The sequence below is a fragment of the Oncorhynchus clarkii genome, chromosome 24 (assembly GCF_045791955.1).
Source record: "Oncorhynchus clarkii lewisi isolate Uvic-CL-2024 chromosome 24, UVic_Ocla_1.0, whole genome shotgun sequence".
NCBI classification, from domain to species: Eukaryota; Metazoa; Chordata; class Actinopteri; order Salmoniformes; family Salmonidae; genus Oncorhynchus; species Oncorhynchus clarkii.
In genome coordinates this window covers 41,458,923-41,479,144 of record NC_092170.1, presented here as the reverse complement: position 1 = coordinate 41,479,144, position 20,222 = coordinate 41,458,923, and the positions used below count along the sequence as shown (strand labels likewise).

At 45.4% G+C, this 20,222-nt stretch overlaps 1 protein-coding gene across 7 annotated transcripts in view; it reads right to left on the bottom strand.

Moving 5' to 3' along the window:
- The window catches only part of LOC139383133 (protein-tyrosine sulfotransferase 1), a 66,536-nt gene extending 47,868 nt beyond the window's left edge, over positions 1-18,668 (bottom strand). For all 7 annotated transcript variants that reach the window (XR_011628699.1, XM_071127481.1, XM_071127482.1 and 4 more), the window contains exon 1: positions 18,485-18,668. The gene's annotated coding sequence lies outside the window, so the exon portion shown is untranslated. The remainder of the gene's footprint in view (positions 1-18,484) is intronic.
- Between the last annotated feature and the right edge of the window lie 1,554 nt (positions 18,669-20,222).

The window sequence follows — 20,222 nt, the reverse complement described above, 5'->3', positions numbered from 1 at the left end:
GCCACAGATTCTTTTAACCCTGCATAACTGGCTATATGGTAGGACCATTCCTGAGGGGAAGGGGACGCGTACTATCCTTCATGTAAAGGCACTGGGGACTGTGGGCCTTGTGTAGAAGTCTGTGTGTAATGCATCATTCTCTTTGATGATCCGTCCGTCCAGGTAATGTATTTCTCTCTCATCAGTCTGCATGGTGAATTGGAGGTATTCAGATCTCTCGTTTAGTTTTGAATTCATTTAGTTCCTGCTGACAAAGACATCATCTATGTATCTCTTCCATTGGAGGATTTTAGAAAGTAAAGGGGTGTGTCTCTGTCTTGTAAAGGAGTGCTTCCTCAAAATTGTTTTGCATAGTAGGGGGGGGGGGGGGGGACCATGGCTATACCCCGAAAGAAAAAGGAAAAAGTCTGACTCAAAGACAAAAGTAGTTATGGGATAATACCAGTTCAGTGAGTTGTAAGATGCGATCATTGGATGGAACAAGGGTAGTGTCTCTCTGCTGAAGGACGTGTTGCAGCGCCTGCAAGCCTCCAGTGTGTGGGATGTTAGTGTACAAGCTCTCCACATCAAAAGTGGCCAGCAGGGAGCCCTCTGGTATCCTTCCTGAGCCCTCTATCAATGAGATCATGTGATTAGTGTCTTTGACATAAGATGGGAGATTCTCAACAATCGGTTCAATGTGGTAATCCACAAATGTTGGATGTCACAGAGTCGATTGCTGCTACAATGGGTCTACCTGGGAGGAGGAGACAATGGGTCTACCTGGGAGGAGGAGACAATGGGTCTACCTGGGAGGAGGAGACAATGGGTCTACCTGGGAGGAGGAGACAATGGGTCTACCTGGGAGGAGGAGACAATGGGTCTACCTGGGAGGAGGAGACAATGGGTCTACCTGGGAGGAGGAGACAATGGGTCTACCTGGGAGGAGGAGACAATGGGTCTACCTGGGAGGAGGAGACAATGGGTCTACCTGGGAGGAGGAGACAATGGGTCTACCTGGGAGGAGGAGACAATGGGTCTACCTGGGGAGCGGAGACAATGGGTCTACCTGGGGAGCGGAGACAATGGGTCTACCTGGGGAGCGGAGACAATGGGTCTACCTGGGGAGAGGAGACAATGGGTCTACCTGGGGGTCGGAGACAATGGGTCTACCTGGGGGTCGGAGACAATGGGTCTACCTGGGGGTCGGAGACAATGGGTCTACCTGGGGGTCGGAGACAATGGGTCTACCTGGGGGTCGGAGACAATGGGTCTACCCGGGGGTCGGAGACAATGGGTCTACCCGGGGGTCGGAGACAATGGGTCTACCCGGGGGTCGGAGACAATGGGTCTACCCGGGGGTCGGAGACAATGGGTCTACCCGGGGTGAGGAGACAATGGGTCTACCCGGGGTGAGGAGACAATGGGTCTACCCGGGGGGAGGAGACAATGGGTCTACCCGGGGAGAGGAGACAATGGGTCTACCCGGGGAGAGGAGACAATGGGTCTACCCGGGGGGAGGAGACAATGGGTCTACCCGGGGGGAGGAGACAATGGGTCTACCCGGGGGGAGGAGACAATGGGTCTACCCGGGGGGAGGAGACAATGGGTCTACCCGGGGGGAGGAGACAATGGGTCTACCCGGGGGGAGGAGACAATGGGTCTACCCGGGGGGAGGAGACAATGGGTCTACCCGGGGGGAGGAGACAATGGGTCTACCTGGAGGAGGAGACAATGGGTATACCTGGGAGGAGGAGACAATGGGTCTACCTTTGGGTCTACCTTTGGGTCTACCTTAAGGCATCATTCATCTGCTCCGACGCTGCTCAACAAGGCATCATTCATCTGCTCTGACGCTGCTCAACAAGGCATCATTCATCTGCTCTGACCACTGACTGATGCCGCTCTACAAGCTTGAGCAGAGAATGTAAAATAACAAAGACACCCACGCATGGTGACGCACAGTGACACCAGTCACAACGCACACCTTATGAAACAGTACTGAATGCACAGCACACGAGCACCAAAAACCACACGTTATCTGTGATGCGGACGCACATTAAAAGCATTGAAAAGAGCACGAACCACACACACCACACAAACACACACGTACGTTCAGGTAGGCCTTCACGCTACAAGCTAAGCTCCATATTAGAGAAGTCCTTATTACCGTTTCCATACTGTGCCTCTGCACCATACAGACAAGTGTGTGGCATCTACCCGCTAGCAACAACTGATAAGATGGAGGGAAAAGACAAAAGAGAGAGGAAATCACCAAGGTCTTCTCCTCCACAGACAGACAGACGAGATGTGCTATGTTTAGAGAGAGAGAGGAAACGCAGGCTCACGTCAACAAGCAGAGTCTTTGCCCTTCGTCTGGAGCGGCTGCGGTGTGATCTCCGGTGGAACGTGACGATTCCCCAACTTACTGTCTCTCAGAAAACACCTACAGTCCCCATCATAAAGTATTCAACCCCCCCTTGGATAATTTTATTGTGTTCAAGTGGGATTCAAATTGATGTCTTTTTTGTGTCAACAATGTATACAAACAAAATTAAAAAATAAAATCTGTAAAATGTCAAAGTAAAGAAAAATCTTTTTAAAAAGATGAACAATAAAAACACTACTATACCTGGTTTAGATAAGGATTCACCACAGAGGCAATACATGTTAGAATCACATTTGGCAGCGATTACAGCTGTGAGTCTAATTAGGTCTGGCTCTAAGAGCTTTCCACACCTGGATTGTACATTATCTGCCCTTTATTCTTGTCAACATTCTTCAAGCTCTGCCAAGATGTTGGGGATCATGGCTAGACAGCCATTCTTTAAGTCAAAAATTGTAACTTGGCCACTCAGGAACATTCACTCTCTTCTTTGGTTAGTAACATCGTAGTAGATTTCTCCTTGTGTTGTAGGTTATTGTCATGCTGGAAAGGTGAATTCGTCGCCCAGTGTCTGGTGTAAAGCAGACAGTTTTTCTCTCTAGGATTTTGCCAGTCCTTAGCTCCATTCTGATGATCTGTATCCTGAAAAACTCCCCAGTGCTTGCCGATGTCAAGCATACCCTTTTTCCTGGAGTCCATGATCAGCTCCTTTGTCTTGCTCACGTTGAGGTAGAGGTTGTCCTGACGCCACACTGCCAGGTCTCTGACCTCCTCCCAAAAAGTCTGTCTCATCGTTGTCGGTACTCAGGCCTACCACTGTTGTGTCGTCAGAAAACGTAATGATGGTGTTGGAGTCGTGCTTGGCCATGCAGTCATGGGTGAACATGGAGTACAGGAGGGGACTGAGCACCTACCCCTGAGGGGCACAATCCCTCGGATCTCAAGCAAGCACCCATTTTTTTATTTTTTACATTATGTATTTGGTGTAGATAAAAATAAAAATAAAATTATATGCATTTTAATCCCATTTTGTAACAAAACAATGTGAAAAAAACCCACTTAGGATACCCACTGTACCAGCGGATACGTAGTACAAGGACTTGTACAAACACTACAGTGATGCATCCTTCCTTCCTGCCTTCAGATTGATTTGGTGGAACGAACACTAGAACTGCTAGGCTTCCAGGGACCCGCCCCCCTTTAACTTCTTGATTCTACTTGAGACGCATATGTCTCAAGTAGGCACCTGGAAATGCAAATGCGCTACGCTAAATGCTAAATGTACTCGTTAAAACTCAAACCTTGATCAAAATTCACAAGCAGGGTATTGAATTAAAGCTACACTCGTTGTGAACCTAGCCAACAAGTCAGATTTTTAAAATGCTTTTCGGCGAAAGCATGAGAAGGTATTATCTGATAGCATGCTAATGAGCTGTCATTCTGACTGCAACATTCTAACAGTGTCATTAAAACACATTTCATACATGTCATTGCAAAAAAAAAAAAAAAAAATAAATTGGTTAAGTTAAACAGAATAAGATTATTTCATTTCAAATAACAATAACATTTTTCACTAGTTTATGTTACTGTAGGCTATATGTAATTTATGTTAATTTATGTTACTGTATATGTATATATATATATATATATATGTAAAATCACAGAAACATTCAAGTGTTCAATACAGTGCCTTCAGAACACGGTAACAAATTAATTTTTTTGAACGACAAAATAAAAATAAAAGAAAACAAGGAAGACACGCGGTCAGGAAGACATGTGGTCAGGAAGACATGTGGTCAGGAAGACATGTGGTCAGGAAGACATGTGGTCAGGAAGACACGTGGTCAGGAAGACACGTGGTCAGGAAGACATGTGGTCAGGAAGACATGTGGTCAGGAAGACACGTGGTCAGGAAGACACGTGGTCAGGAAGACACGCGGTCAGGAAGACACGTGGTCAGGAAGACACGCGGTCAGGAAGACATGTGGTCAGGAAGACACGCGGTCAGGAAGACATGTGGTCAGGAAGACACGCGGTCAGGAAGACATGTGGTCAGGAAGACATGTGGTCAGGAAGACATGCGGTCAGGAAGACATGTGGTCAGGAAGACATGTGGTCAGGAAGACATGTGGTCAGGAAGACATGTGGTCAGGAAACCGCGTGGTCAGGAAGACATGTGGTCAGGAAGACATGTGGTCAGGAAGACATGTGGTCAGGAAGACATGCGGTCAGGAAACCGCGTGGTCAAATGACGAAAACATCAGTAGCCTAAACATCACTATAAATAGTGAAATTCAGGACAGAAGCAATGATGGAATAACAATGAAATTAAGTGTCGATATGATAGCAGTCAAAACGTTTATTATTTATACCCAAGATACCATGTACATACAGTACCGGCCTTTATTTTTACTATTTTCTACATTGTAGAATAATAGCGAAGACATCAAAACTACGAAATAACACAAATGGAATTATGTAGTAACCAAAATAAAATGTTAAATCAAAATATATTTTATATTTGAGATTCTTCAAAGTAGCCACCCTTTGCCTTGATGACAGCTTTGCACACCCTGGGCATTCTCTCAACCAGCTTCGTGAGGTAGTCACCTGGAATGCATTTCAATTAAACAGGTGTGCCTAGTTAAAAAAGTTAATTTGTGGAATTTCTTTCCTTCTTAATGCATTTGAGCCAATCAGTTGTCTTGTGACAAGGTAGGGGTGGTATACAGAAGATAGCCCTATTTGGCTAAAGACCAAGTCCATATTATGGCAAGAACAGCTAAAATAAGCAAAGAGAAACAACAGTCCATCGTTACATTAAGGCATGAAGGTCAGTTAATACAGAAAATTAAGAACTTTGAAAGTGCAATCGCAAAACCTATCAAGCGATATGATGAAACTAGCGCTCATGAGGATCGCCACAGGAATGGAAGACCCAGAGTTACCTCTGCTGCAGAGGATAAGTTCATTAGAGTTACCAGCCTCAGACAAATGCTTCACAGAGTTCAAGTAAGAGACAAATCTCAACATCAACTGTTCAGAGGAGACTGTGTGAATCAGGCCTTCATGGCCGAATTGCTGCAAAGAAACCACTACTTAAAGGCCACCAATAAGAAGAGACTTGCTTGGGCCAAGAAACACGAGCAATGGACATTAGACTGGTGGAAACTTGTCCTTTGGTCGGGAGTCCAAATTAAAGATTTTTGGTTCCAACCGCCGTGTCTTTGTGAGAAGCGGTGTGGGTGAACGGATGATCTCTGCATGTATTTCCCACCGTAAAGCATGGAGGAGGAGGTGTGATGGTGTGGGCGTGCTATGCTGTTGACACTGTTAGTGATTTATTTAGAATTCAATGCACACTTAACCAGCATGGCTACCACAGCATTCTGCAGCGATACGCCATCCCATCTGGTTTGGGCTTAGTGGGACTATAATTTGTTTTTCAACAGGACAATGACCCAACACACCTCCAGGCTGTGTAAGGGCTATTTTACCAAGGAGGAGAGTGATGGAGTGCTGCATCATATGATCTGTCCTCCACAATCCCTCAACCTCAACCCAATTGAGATGGTTTGGAATGAGTCGGACCAGTGAAAGAAAATCAGCCAACAAGTGCTCAGCATATGTGGGAACTCCTTCAAGACTGTTGGAAAAGCATTCAGGTGAAGCTGGTTGAGAGAATGCCAAGACTGTGCAAAGATGTCATCAAGGCAAAAGGTGGCTATTTGAAGAATAGAATAGAAGGCCGACGTCTGTTTTTTTATGGCATTCCAGTCTCACCGCTCTCCTTTCCCACGGTAGGCTTGTCTAAAGTTCTCTTCCGGCCCAGAATAGGTGCTGTATGTCCCAAACGGCACCTTATTCCCTAGACAGTGACCTACGTCTGGTCAAAAGTTGTGTACTAAATATAAAAGGAATAGGGTGCCACTTGAGACGCAGCCATGGAAAAAAAATCTGACTGTCAACCATTCCTCGACTTCGAGGAGAAGGAGGTTGGAACAATTCTGAAAGCTCAAAGTCACTGGTCTGAATTACAACTACAGCGGTCGAGCTTCAGCAGCAGGCAGACTGGTTTCCGGTTTCACCTGGCTGAGACCGAGCTGAAGCAAGGAATGAGGCTTTTTCCTGTTATAGATACTGTATCCTCCTATGGAGTTCTCTTTGATCTGTGAACAAGGGTTGACATTCTCTACGGGACCATGTGGAAACCAGACCACCACTTCAACACTTAATAACAAGGGAGGAGGTCTCTGTGTGTGTGTGTGTGTGTGTGTGTGTAACAAGGTTGGAGCCTCCAACACTGAGGCCCTGCCATGATCTACCTTGATGGACAAGAACTGAACTTAAAAAGGGTCTTCTTTGCCCAATGGGGAGGAACGGATGAGGGGGAGGGATGAAGAGGGGGGGAATGAAGAAAAGCATTGTTGGACTGGGAGAGGCTTGCTCTCACGGTCCACTGCTTGGCTATTCATCATGCGTTACTACTCAGGTCTGTCACTGAAGGCTTGATATGAACATGGTACATGGTTTTCCTTTGTTTTGTTTTTTTTCTTCAATGATTAATGGGGTGAATGTGCTCCTTCCTGCCAGTAGTTCATAATACAGGAATTCAGAGATGGAGAAACACAAATCTAACAGGAAAAGCTGCTCCGTGTTTTTTTTTAATTCGAAGGGGAATTAGGAAAGATGAACCCATTCAACAGATCAGTTTGATCTGAAACAGGTAACAAAATAAATACTAAATGAACCCAAACTGTTAGTGAAAACACACGGTCATGATTTCTCTCTGAAGTACCATATTCTAAACTCAATAAAGATCCTGTTGGGGCCGCCACGGCACCCTCGACTAGGCCGCCACGGAAACCTCCGACTAGGCCGCCACGGAAACCTCCGACTAGGCCGCCACGGAAACCTCCGACTAGGCCGCCACGGAAACCTCCGACTAGGCCGCCACGGAAACCTCCGACTAGGCCGCCACGGAAACCTCCGACTAGGCCGCCACGGGCACCCTCCGACTAGGCCGCCACGGGCACCCTCCGACTAGGCCGCCACGGGCACCCTCCGACTAGGCCGCCACGGGCACCCTCCGACTAGGCCGCCACGGGCACCCTCCGACTAGGCCGCCACGGAAACCTCCGACTAGGCCGCCACGGAAACCTCCGACTAGGCCGCCACGGAAACCTCCGACTAGGCCGCCACGGAAACCCCCGACAGGGGGTTTCCGTTAGGGCCCTATTCCCTATATAGTGCACTACTTTAGACCAGGGCCCTATTCCCTATATAGTGCACTACTTTAGACCAGGGCCCTATTCCCTATATAGTGCACTACTTTAGACCAGGGCCCTATTCCCTATATAGTGCACTACTTTAGACCAGGGCCCTATTCCCTATATAGTGCACTACTTTAGACCAGGGCCCTATTCCCTATATAGTGCACTACTTTAGACCAGAGCCCTATTCCCTATATAGTGCACTACTTTAGACCAGGGCCCTATTCCCTATATAGTGCACTACTTTAGACCAGGGCCCTATTCCCTATATAGTGCACTACTTTAGACCAGGGCCCTATTCCCTATATAGTGCACTACTTTAGACCAGAGCCCTATTCCCTATATAGTGCACTACTTTAGACCAGAGCCCTATTCCCTATATAGTACACTACTTTAGACCAGAGCCCTATTCCCTATATAGTGCACTACTTTAGACCAGGGCCCTATAGAACTCTATTCCCTAAATCAAATCATATTTATTTATATAGCCCTTCGTACATCAGCTGAAATCTCAAAGTGCTGTACAGAAACCCAGCCTAAAACCCCAAACAATGCAGGTGTAGTGCACTACTTTAGACCAGGGCCCTATTCCCTATATATAGTGCACTACTTTAGACCAGGGCCCTATTCCCTATATATAGTGCACTACTTTAGACCAGGGCCCTATTCCCTATATATAGTGGACTACTTTAGACCAGAACCCTATATAGTGCACTACTTTAGACCAGAGCCCTATAGAACCCTATTCCCTATATAGTGCACTACGACCAGGGCCCTATTCCCTAAATAGTGCACTACTTTAGACCAGAGCCCTATTCCCTAGATAGTGCACTACTTTAGACCAGGACCCTATTCCTATATAGTGCACTACTTTAGACCAGAGCCCTATAGAACCCTATTCCCTATATAGTGCACTACTTTAGACCAGGGCCCTATTCCCTATATAGTGCACTACTTTAGACCAGGGCCCTATTCCCTATATAGTGCACTACTTTAGACCAGGGCCCTATTCCCTATATATAGTGCACTACTTTAGACCAGAGCCCTATTCCCTATATAGTGCACTACTTTAGACCAGAGCCCTATATAGTGCACTACTTTAGACCAGAGCCCTATTCCTATATAGTGCACTACTTTAGACCAGAGCCCTATAGAACCCTATTCCCTATATAGTGCACTACTTTAGACCAGGACCCTATTCCTATATAGTGCACTACTTTAGACCAGAGCCCTATAGAACCCTATTCCCTATATAGTGCACTACTTTAGACCAGGACCCTATTCCCTATATAGTGCACTACTTTAGACCAGGGCCCTATTCCCTATATAGTGCACTACTTTAGACCAGGGCCCTATTCCCTATATAGTGCACTACTATAGACCAGAGCCCTATTCCCTATATAGTGCACTACTTTAGACCAGAGCCCTATTCCCTATATAGTGCACTACTTTAGACCAGAGCCCTATTCCCTATATAGTGCACTACTTTAGACCAGAGCCCTATTCCCTATATAGTGCACTACTTTAGACCAGAGCCCTATTCCCTATATAGTGCGCTACTTTAGACCAGGACCCTATTCCCTATATAGTGCACTACTTTATAGGGGAAAAACATGCCATTTGAGACCATAGCCCTATTCAAAGCACCCGACGTCACAGGAAGGCCAAAAAGATCATCAAGGACATCAACCACCCGAGCCACTGCCTGTTCACCCCGCTATCATCCAGAAGGCGAGGTCAGTACAGGTGCATCAAAGCTGGGGACCGAGGGACTGAAAAACAGCTTCTATCTCAAGGCCATCAGACTGTTAAAAAGCTGTCACTAACACAGAGAGGCAGGCTGCTGTCTACATTGAGACTCACTAGTCACTTTAAACAATGCCACTTCATATAATGCATCTTACAGTGTATACATATGAGATGAGTAATGTATCTTATAGCATCTTGCCTATGCCGCTCGGTCATCGCTCATCCATATATTTATATATTCTTAATCCATCCCTTTAGATGCGTGTGTGTATTAGGTAGTTGTTTGGGAATTGTTAGATTACTTGTTAGATATTACTGCACTGTTGGGAACTAGAAGCACAAGCATTTTACTACACTCACATTAACATCTGCATGTGACCTTGAACATTCGATTTGAGGTCAGTTTCTAGTATTAATATTTGGTTTTTCAACATAATTCCAGTCAACGGTCTTTCCCAGACAACTTGTTCTCCGATTGGTTACATTTAAACTCAGTTCCGCATAATCCCAGTCAACGGTCTTTCCCAGACAACTTGTTCTCCGATTGGTTACATTTAAACTCAGTTCCGCATAATTCTAGTCAACGGTCTTTCCCAGACAACTTGTTCTCCGATTGGTTACATTTAAACTCAGTTCCGCATAATTCCAGTCAACGGCTTTGGGACGTTTTGGTTGACATTTAAGCTTTACACTAGAAGCTGCAAATGACCCCGTAGTTACGGTTTAAAAGATGTGAAATGTCATCTTGGCCCCTTGCGTCTCTCCCAGGGACCTGGAAGGCTGTAACATACATGGCATTCAGGGATCATTTTACAAACCATTTCCATTTATTTTTTTTATTTTTATTTTTTAAATGGAGGCAATAGCATCAGGCCTGCCATCTCCCGGGAAAGGTCAGTCAGTCCTCCAGTAGAAACCATTACTGGAAGAAGAAGTGGTGCCATGACAACAACTTTCCTCTCTATTCCAACTGACTGAGTGATGCGGAGGGCGAGAGGAAGGCCCAATTTCAGAAACCAACTCAAAACCCAAGAGACACTTGAACTGTGGAATATAGAGATGTTTCTCAAACTCCACTAACACTTGTACTGATGGAAACTTCCACATCATGTGGGTAGATCAGCCTACACTGACTATAAAGACTACACAGCCTATCGTGGGTAGATCACCCTACACTGACTATAAAGACTACACAGCCTAGCGTGGGTAGATCAGCCTACACTGACTATAAAGACTACACAGCCTAGCGTGGGTAGATCAGCCTACACTGACTATAAAGACTACACTACCTAGCGTAGGTAGAGATCATGTGGGTAGATAACCCTACACCTAGCAGCTACCAGCCAGTCTGGGTCATTCCTAATCAACCACAAGAGCAGAGCCAACGGGTACCGAACAACATCCCACGATGCACCCTGCTCGGCTACACACTATTCATTAGCATGTAAACGTACAAATTAATTGGTGCTTCGCTCTCTAGTGCGCTCTTCTCTCTCCGCAACTGTCACACCAACAACATTAATCATCATCACTTTCATTTAGGTATCCTGGATAGGGAGAGAGAGCGATGCTGCACCATTCAAACAGGATGATCAGTCAGTCAGCAGCTGAGAGGGAGGAAGACCGCATGCTGTTTAAAGCCTCCCTGTGTGTTGTGCAGTTTTCTAACCTGGGAACTGATTAGCTGAACTCTTTCGGTGTTTATCATGCTGCTGGGTTGAAAGTCCAGGGTTTAAAACACTCTGACATCACTGGTAAATGATAGAGAAGAGAAAGAGAGAGAGAGGGGGATGGACATTGAAAGGGAGAGAGAGAGAGAGGGGAGGGGTGGAAATTGAGAGAGAGAGAGGGATGGATATTGAGAGAGAGCGAGAGATCAATACGGTATTGCCACATCATCCACAAGTCCATCCGGGACACAGCTGCCTGGGAGGCCATCCATTCTGTTCCATCTAAAAACAGGGCCTCATTTCCATGCCAATCAATAGCCAGACCATAGGAAGAGGAGGAGCCACCTAAAATTTGGTCCCTGAAGAGGAAAATTCCGAACTGACACTCATGTTACAACAGTCTCTCTTTTATCAAGATGGAAGAGGATATTAACATCTAACCAGACACAACATTCACCAGCTAGGGGAAACTAAACTTAGCGGGTGCATCCCAATAATATCTCCTCTCTCCTGAAATGTACACTTGTTCATTACTTCAACACCAATGTAAAAGTATTAGACTGGTAGAGGCAGGGGCTAGCTAGAGGGAGTTTCCACTATATGTGGAATGTGTACCAGTCATTTCCTTTCAAAAAAATCAGAGAAGGGAACCAGTTCACTCTTAGGGAGGACGGAGCCATGGCCTAAAGCTTTAGCCTAGTCTGAGATTCAGCTGCTTTCAATTCTACAGTATCAGCACGATAATGAAGAGTGTATATGGTATAAATCACATGTATACCTTCTAGATATGTTGTTTCCTCTTCCTCTATAACAGAGTCCAGAGCCAACTTGCCCTCCTTTCGTCACAACCACGCAGGCAGGCAGGCTGGCAGACCGACAGGCTGGCAGACCGACAGGCAGGCAGGCAGACCGGCAGACCGAAAGCCAGCCAGGCAGACCGAAAGCCAGCCAGGCAGACCGAAAGCCAGCCAGGCAGACCGAAAGCCAGCCAGGCAGACCGAAAGCCAGCCAGGCAGACCGGCAGACCGAAAGCCAGCCAGGCAGGCCGGCAGACCCAGCTGGTCCTGACACAATAGCAGAAAAAAAAGCAGGGAGGGCTGCTTGACTTGAGATGGATAATTTCACAAGGACATCCCTCCCTGGCCAGTGGCATGTTGTCACCTTAACTGGGCATTACAGAGGTAACTGGTTGGACTATAGGTGCAAGAAGGCCGACTCTGGTCTAAAGTAGTACACTTAAAAAAGGGGACCATTTGGGACTCAACCAAGCCCGACGGGGCTCAGCCAGGGAGTCAACCAAGCCCGACGGGGCTCAGCCAGGGAGTCAACCAAGCCCGACGGGGCTCAGCCAGGGAGTCAACCAAGCCCGACGGGGCTCAGCCAGGGAGTCAACCAAGCCCGACGGGGCTCAGCCAGGGAGTCAACCAAGCCCGACGGGGCTCAGCCAGGGAGTCAACCAAGCCCGTCGGGGCTCAGCCAGGGAGTCAACCAAGACCGTCAGTTTAAAACTCAATGAGGTGGCAGAGAACATATAGGAGTTGGACGCGTTTAGATACACTACATGGCCAAAAGACACCTGCTCGTCTTGGGCATTAATATGGAGTTGGTCCCCCATTGCTGCTATAACAGCCTCCACTCTTCTGGGAAGGCTTTCCACTAGATGTTGGAACATTGCTGCTATAACAGCCTCTACTCTTCTGGGAAGGCTTTCCACTAGATGTTGGAACATTGCTGCTACAACAGCCTCCACTCTTCTGGGAAGGCTTTCCACTAGATGTTGGAACATTGCTGCTATAACATCCCCCACTCTTCTGAGAAGGCTTTCCACTAGGTGTTGGAACATTGCTGCTATAACAGCCTCCACTCTTCTGGAAAGGCTTTCCACTAGGTGTTGGGACATTGCTGCTATAATAGCCTCCACTATTCTGGGAAGGCTTTCCACTAGATGTTGGAACATTGCTGCTATAATAGCCTCCACTCTTCTGGGAAGGCTTTCCACTAGATGTAGGAACATTGCTGCTATAACAGCCTCCACTCTTCTGGGAAGGCTTTCCACTAGATGTAGGACCATTGCTGCTATAACAGCCTCCACTCATCTGGGAAGGCTTTCCACTAGATGTTGGAACATTGCTGTGGGGACTTGCTTCCATTCAGCCACAAGAGCATTAGTGAAGTCGGGCTGATGTTGGGTGATTAGGCCCTGGCTCGCAGTCGTGTGTTCCAATTCATCCCAAAGGTGTTCGATGGGGTTGAGGTCAGGGCTCTGTGCAGGCCAGTCAAGTTCTTACACACCGATCTCAACAAACCATTTTGTATGGACCTCGCTTTGTGCACGGAGGCATTGTCATGCTGAAACAGGAAAGGGCCTTCCCTAAACTGTTGCCCCAAAGTTGAAAGCACAGAATCGTCTAGAATGTCCTTGTATGCTGTAGCGTTAAGATTTCCCTTCACTTGAACTAAGGGGCCTAGCCCGAACCATGAAAACAACTCCAAACCATTATTCCTCCTCCACCAAACTTTAGAGTTGGCACTATGCATTTAGGCAGGTAGTGTTCTCCTAGCATCCACCAAACCCAGATTAGTCCGTCGGACTGCCAGATGGTGATGCGTGATAGCCTTTCCACTGCTTTACACCACTCCAGCTGACGCTTGGCTATTGCGCATGGTGATCTTAGGCTTGTGTGAGGCTGCTCGGCCACGGAAACCCATTTCATTAAGCTCCCGACTAACAGTTATTGTGCCGATGTTCCTTCCAGATGCAGTTTGGAACTCTGTAGTGAGTGTTGCAACCGAGGACAGACCATTTGTTACGTTCTACAGGCTTTAGCACTCGGCGGTCCGGTTCTGTGAGCTTGTGTGGCCTACCACTTCACGGCTGAGCCGTTGTTGCTCCATTTCACAATAACAGCACCAGTTGACCTGGGCAGCTCTAGTAGGGCAGAAATTTTGACAAACTGACTTGTTGGAAAGTTAGCGTCCTATGACGGTGCCACGTTGAATTTTTAAAAGAAATTCACTGAGCTCCTCAGTTAAGGCCATTCAATCTTACATCAGCTGACGTCACAAAGTGCTATACAGAAGCCCAGCCTAAAACCCCAAACAGCAAGCCATGCAGGTGTAGAAGCACAGTGGCTAGTAAAAACTCCCTAGAAAAAAGGCCAGAACCTAGGAAGAAACCTAGAGGCTCTACTGCCAATGTTTGTCTATGGAGATTGCATGGCTGTGTGCTCGGATTTTATACACCTGTCAGCAACAGGTGTGGCTGAAATAACTGAATCCACTCATGTGAAGGTCTGTCCGCATGCTGCACCTTCCCTGAGCAATAAAAAGGTAGACAACGCAACAACACATCACACTCTGAGCCTGGGGAATAATCACAGCATAGAACTGATCTACGGTCTGTGAATCACAATGCATTAGCCTACATAACAAAACCTACAAATCAGTAAAAACTAAATGGCTTGAATACATGAGAGTACAACAGACATGATATAAAACCTGCCAATGAACAGGAGGATGATGCACGGTCAGCCTGGATGCATCAGCGTGGGCGGACATCATAAGGCACATTAGTGATGTTAGCCAACTAACAGGATGAACACACAGCCGTGGGCAGGTAGCTAAGAGAAGGTATTTACCTAAACGGTGTACAAAATAAACATGACCATATCATCTGTTAGCAGCAAAAGGGGTGATACGGACTTCCCAAACCAGGAAATGAGAAAAACCAAAGACTTCTGCGTTCCAAATGGCACCCAATTTGGTGCGCTACTTCCTGGTCATGGTTTTTCTAGGGGTGCGCTACTTCCTGGTCATGGTTTTTCTAGCGGTGCGCTACTTCCTGGTCAATACTAGCGGTGCGCTACTTCCTGGTCAATACTAGCGGTGCGCTACTTCCTGGTCAATACTAGCGGTGCGCTACTTCCTGGTCAATACTAGCGGTGCGCTACTTCCTGGTCAATACTAGCGGTGCGCTACTTCCTGGTCAATACTAGCGGTGCGCTACTTCCTGGTCAATACTAGCGGTGCGCTACTTCCTGGTCAATACTAGCGGTGCGCTACTTCCTGGTCAATACTAGCGGTGCGCTACTTCCTGGTCAATACTAGCGGTGCGCTACTTCCTGGTCAATACTAGCGGTGCGCTACTTCCTGGTCAATACTAGCGGTGCGCTACTTCCTGGTCAATACTAGCGGTGCGCTACTTCCTGGTCAATATTAGCGGTGCGCTACTTCCTGGTCAATACTAGCGGTGCGCTACTTCCTGGTCAATACTAGCAGTGCGCTACTTCCTGGTCAATACTAGCGGTGCGCTACTTCCTGGTCAATATTAGCAGTGCGCTACTTCCTGGTCAATACTAGCGGTGCGCTACTTCCTGGTCAATATTAGCAGTGCGCTACTTCCTGGTCAATACTAGCGGTGCGCTACTTCCTGGTCAATATTAGCGGTGCGCTACTTCCTGGTCAATACTAGCAGTGCGCTACTTCCTGGTCAATACTAGCGGTGCGCTACTTCCTGGTCAATATTAGCAGTGCGCTACTTCCTGGTCAATATTAGCGGTGCCCTACTTCCTGGTCAATACTAGCGATGCGCTACTTCTTGGTCAATGCTAGTGCAGGGAAGAATTGTAGTACTCTGGTGGGGGTTTATATTTGTCAATAATTTACATTGGAAATGTATTTATTTTGCATATCCCAACTCTCCCTGAGACACAGCCAGGCCCTGCCATTATCAATCACCCCCTGCAGCTGCGGAAGCAGAGTAGCACAGAGCTCAGACAGACAGCCACAGGAAAACAACTGAGGGTGCATCCTAAAAAAGGTCAGTGCTTGACATGAGCCGACTTGAGCCGGAGCTGGGCCTATAATTCACATTTTTGGGGACCTGCGTACCCGGCTCCTCTATATAACAAAGTGGCCTATCACCGGCCCGGATTCACACACAGCGTCAAAGGTTAAACAAAGCTAGATCTGCACTGAATAGCAGAGTGGGCACTCACGTCCTGATTCCGCTTCGTTCTACTTTAGTTGTCACAAGTCTGTGAATCCGGTGTACGAGGAGACTGTTCCAGTTTGAAAAGGCGCATATTGAAATGTTAAATGGGAGTTCTTACAGTCATGAAATCCCTGGAAAAGTCCTGGAATTTTTTTATATTGTGTTATAAAATATATGATCAATCACTTAAAAAAGGGTGGGCTAGACTATATAGCCAAATCGAAAGCATAGCTCGTAATCTCGCTCCACCGGCTCTGTTTAGAAATACATTACACAGGAAAGCTGACATTCCTCTCTAGTAAACAGTAGTCTAGCACGGTCATTTCGCCAATGCAACAAAACAAATTCTAATAGACATAACTTCCATGCTGTGCATAGATCTCCCCTGAAATATGCAATAGTTTAGCCATATTAAAAACATGTCCTAGCACTTTGTTTTTTGAAGTAATCTACCTTATCCATTTATATCCCAGATTCATTGAATGAGAGAATAAATTGTATATTGAAAGTATTTGGTTGTAACGTTGCAATATTTTATATTAAAGGGTGGCCAACCGTCCCTCCACCCCACCCCCCCCCCGCCTAAACACAACACACATCTGTTGCTCAACAGGACATTGATAAAAACGGACACACCCATCTCTCTCCAGATGGGACGGTTGACCACATGGGGTTTATACAGTAGCCTAACAGTGTTGTTATTCTACTTTGAGGGAGGTTATGTGCCTTGATCAAGGGCACAACGGCAGGAGATAGTAGGCTACATGGGGTCAGAGACTAGCAGCAATACCACATTTAACCAGACTTCCCCCCCCCATGTAAGGCTATTTCAACTGCATTTACACAGGGAGACCAATTCTGATATTTGTTGTTTCACTAATTGGTCCTTTGACCAATCAGATAAACTCTGGAAAAATATATTCTGTGAAAAGATCTGATGTGATTGGTCAAAAGCATAATTAGTGGAAAACAATATCAGAATTGGGCTGCTTGACTAAACACAGACATAGAGATCAATTATTGGTCTTGGATATTTGGTTAAAAGTCATACATTTCCATTTGACAAAATGTGAATAAACCCTTAACAGTGAATAATCAGAGGTCTCTTATAGCGTAACGTAATTTGGGAATTTCTGTGAACAAAGTCTAATGGACCGTGGGCGGGCTGTGGCGGGACTGTGGGCACCGAGTCACCAGAATATGAATAAACACACATCACTATAACAGCCAGGGGGTTCGAAACATTATGTCATATTACTAATATATATTCTATACCAGACAAAGACATAGATAGATAGATACGTAGATAATAGATAGCCAAAGACAGAAATAGATAGATAGCCATACCATCATCCTATCTATCTATTTCTGTCTTTGGCTATTGCCAATAAAGAGAAAACTGAAGGAGCCTTTGATGCATAAATAACCTGTCATCACAATTTACAATAAGCCAAATAACCTGTCTTTATTATTATTTTTTTTAAATGTATTTAAGTGTTAGACCCATTCCCCTTCAGTTGTGGTTTACTGCAAGTAGCTCATTGCAAAACATCTGGGAGGTAGACCTACCTCATGGCTGGTTGCCGAGATTCATCATATTGTCTTGATTAATTAAGCTACATAATAAATCCCAGAAGACAAAGTGTAGGAGGCTTCCTTTCGGGAACACGTTTACACATTGTGACGTTTGCATAATTCCGTCCAATATTTCCTATGCTGTGCTGACCAGTAGGTATTCCACATCAATAGTCTACAGACAGGATGTCATCTGATGTGGAAATATCAATAAGGTAAAAAGACTGACGACGTGAATTTAATGTCAGTTTTCTGTCGACAAAAAAAAAAACTCCGCTACAGATACATAGGAGATGCCAATAATCAACAACGACGTGTGTTGTTTTAGTTGTGCGCACATCAACAGTTACTGTTCATTTCAATGTAAAAAAAAAAGCATTACTGATAGGCTGCAGAAGAAAAATGTATCTGGTGAAAACACGAGAACATAACTGCCAATACGGAGACACAACACTCGATTCATTTAGTTGTCTATTTGAAAATGGGCTTTTGACCGATCATGATTATTGTTGTGCCAAGATGCATGATACATGTTCTGCCTTCATACACCGGGTGGCACGTGCCAAAAACATTCTACAACCGTGCCAAAAACATTCTACAACGATGCCAAGCTTTCAGCGCATTTCACAGATTCACCAACTATTAAAACATGTCGGAGCTAAAAACGGACATAGACGGGCGGCTTTTCTTTAAGACCTCCGAATGGGTAATGCTCAAAATGAGTAGTGGTTAAACCTACTAGGTAGAGCGAGACAGTCGCGGTTAGCGCCGCTAAAGCTGGAAGAGAAGTGGGAAAAGAGAAGGGCATTGCTATGCTACACTGTCGGAATCTTTCACTTGATACAATATAACCACCCACCTAATGTAGCGGATCCAGCGCCGGAGACAGTTGATCAAGCTGCTGATCTAATAGTTCAACACCGTTGCTGGTACATTCCTTCCGTTCTATTTGCTCGCTGTTGTTCCACTGATCCGACGCACGATAATACTTGGTACTGCTTTCTCTTCAGTTGTATCGCTGCAAACGCGTATCCCCTGCTTTACGAGACGTTGGTGTAATCATTCGTCCACACAGTTGTAAAACAGTTGCGTTTTTACAACGAAAACGAGAGTTTCTATTGGACTAATTCAGTTAGGTTCTTCCTCGTTTTCGTTCAGTTTGCTTCCGTTTAAGAAACATTTTGCAACAAAATTAGGATAATGAATGGTGCCCTGTAATTGAAAGCCGGTTTGCGATTGGACCGCCTGCAGAAGACAAATCATAATGTCTCATGGCAGAGGGTTGGTTAAAAGCTTTGAAGGGCGGGACTAGAATCTACCAATGTTTTTAAAGAGACAGGAACTCCATTTGAAATATTTGCGCAACAGCTCACAGCAAAATATTGTAGCGTTATAAAAGCTGACAGTATTTTGATCAATACAAATTGATTTACTCTTCCAATGAAGAGTACTTTGTATCTGTCAGTCTCATTATAGGCTACAGATGTCCACACATTTGCTTCCTGGCAAATAAGCACGTTTGCATATTCACACAATAGAATCTGAGATAATTTTGAGTTTTAATCCATTTGGACACTTTAATCAAGTGAATGAAATAGGTAATCCACCACAGTGTATAATAGGATACATCTCAACACAGTTGATTGATTTACCAGGTTTAGGTATCCAGTTCAAATCGAATCAAATCACATTTTATTGGTCACATGGTTAGCAGATGTTAATGCGAGTGTAGCGAAATGCTTGTGCTTCTAGTTCCGACTATGCAGTAATATCTAACAAGTAATCTAACAAATTCACAACAACTACCTAATACACACAAACACACACAAATGTAAAGGGTGAATAAGAATCTGTACATATAAATATATGGATGAGCGATGGCCGTGCGGCATAGGCAAGATGCAGTAGATGGTATAGAATACAGTATATACATATGAGATGAGTAATGCAGGGTATGTGAACCTTATTAAAGTGCGTTATTTAAAGTGACTAGTGATACCTCTATGTAAACATTATTACAGTGACATTATTTAAAGTGACTAGTGATACCTCTATGTAAACATTATTACAGTGGCGTTATTTAAAGTGACTAGTGATACCTCTATGTAAACATTATTACAGTGACATTATTTAAAGTGACTAGTGATACCTCTATGTAAACATTATTACAGTGACATTATTTAAAGTGACTAGTGATACCTCTATGTAAACATTATTACAGTGACATTATTTAAAGTGACTAGTGATACCTCTATGTAAACATGATCAAAGTGGCGTTATTTAAAGTGACTAGTGATCCGTCTAATTCATCTGTTTATTTAAGTGGCCAGAGATTTGAGTCTGTCTGTTGGCAGCAGCCTCTCTAGTTGTACATGACCTTTAGGTTGTGTTTCTCTCTATCTGAAAAACATGGATATAAAAACAGTTAGTAGGAGATCGTGGCACCTCAGCATCCCTGGAGTCGCCTCTTCACTGTTGACATTGAGACTGGACAGAGGAACTCTGCCTCGAAGGCCAGCATCCCTGGAGTCTCCTCTTCACTGTTGACATCGAGACTGGACAGAGGAACTCTGCCTCGAAGGCCAGCATCCCGGTGT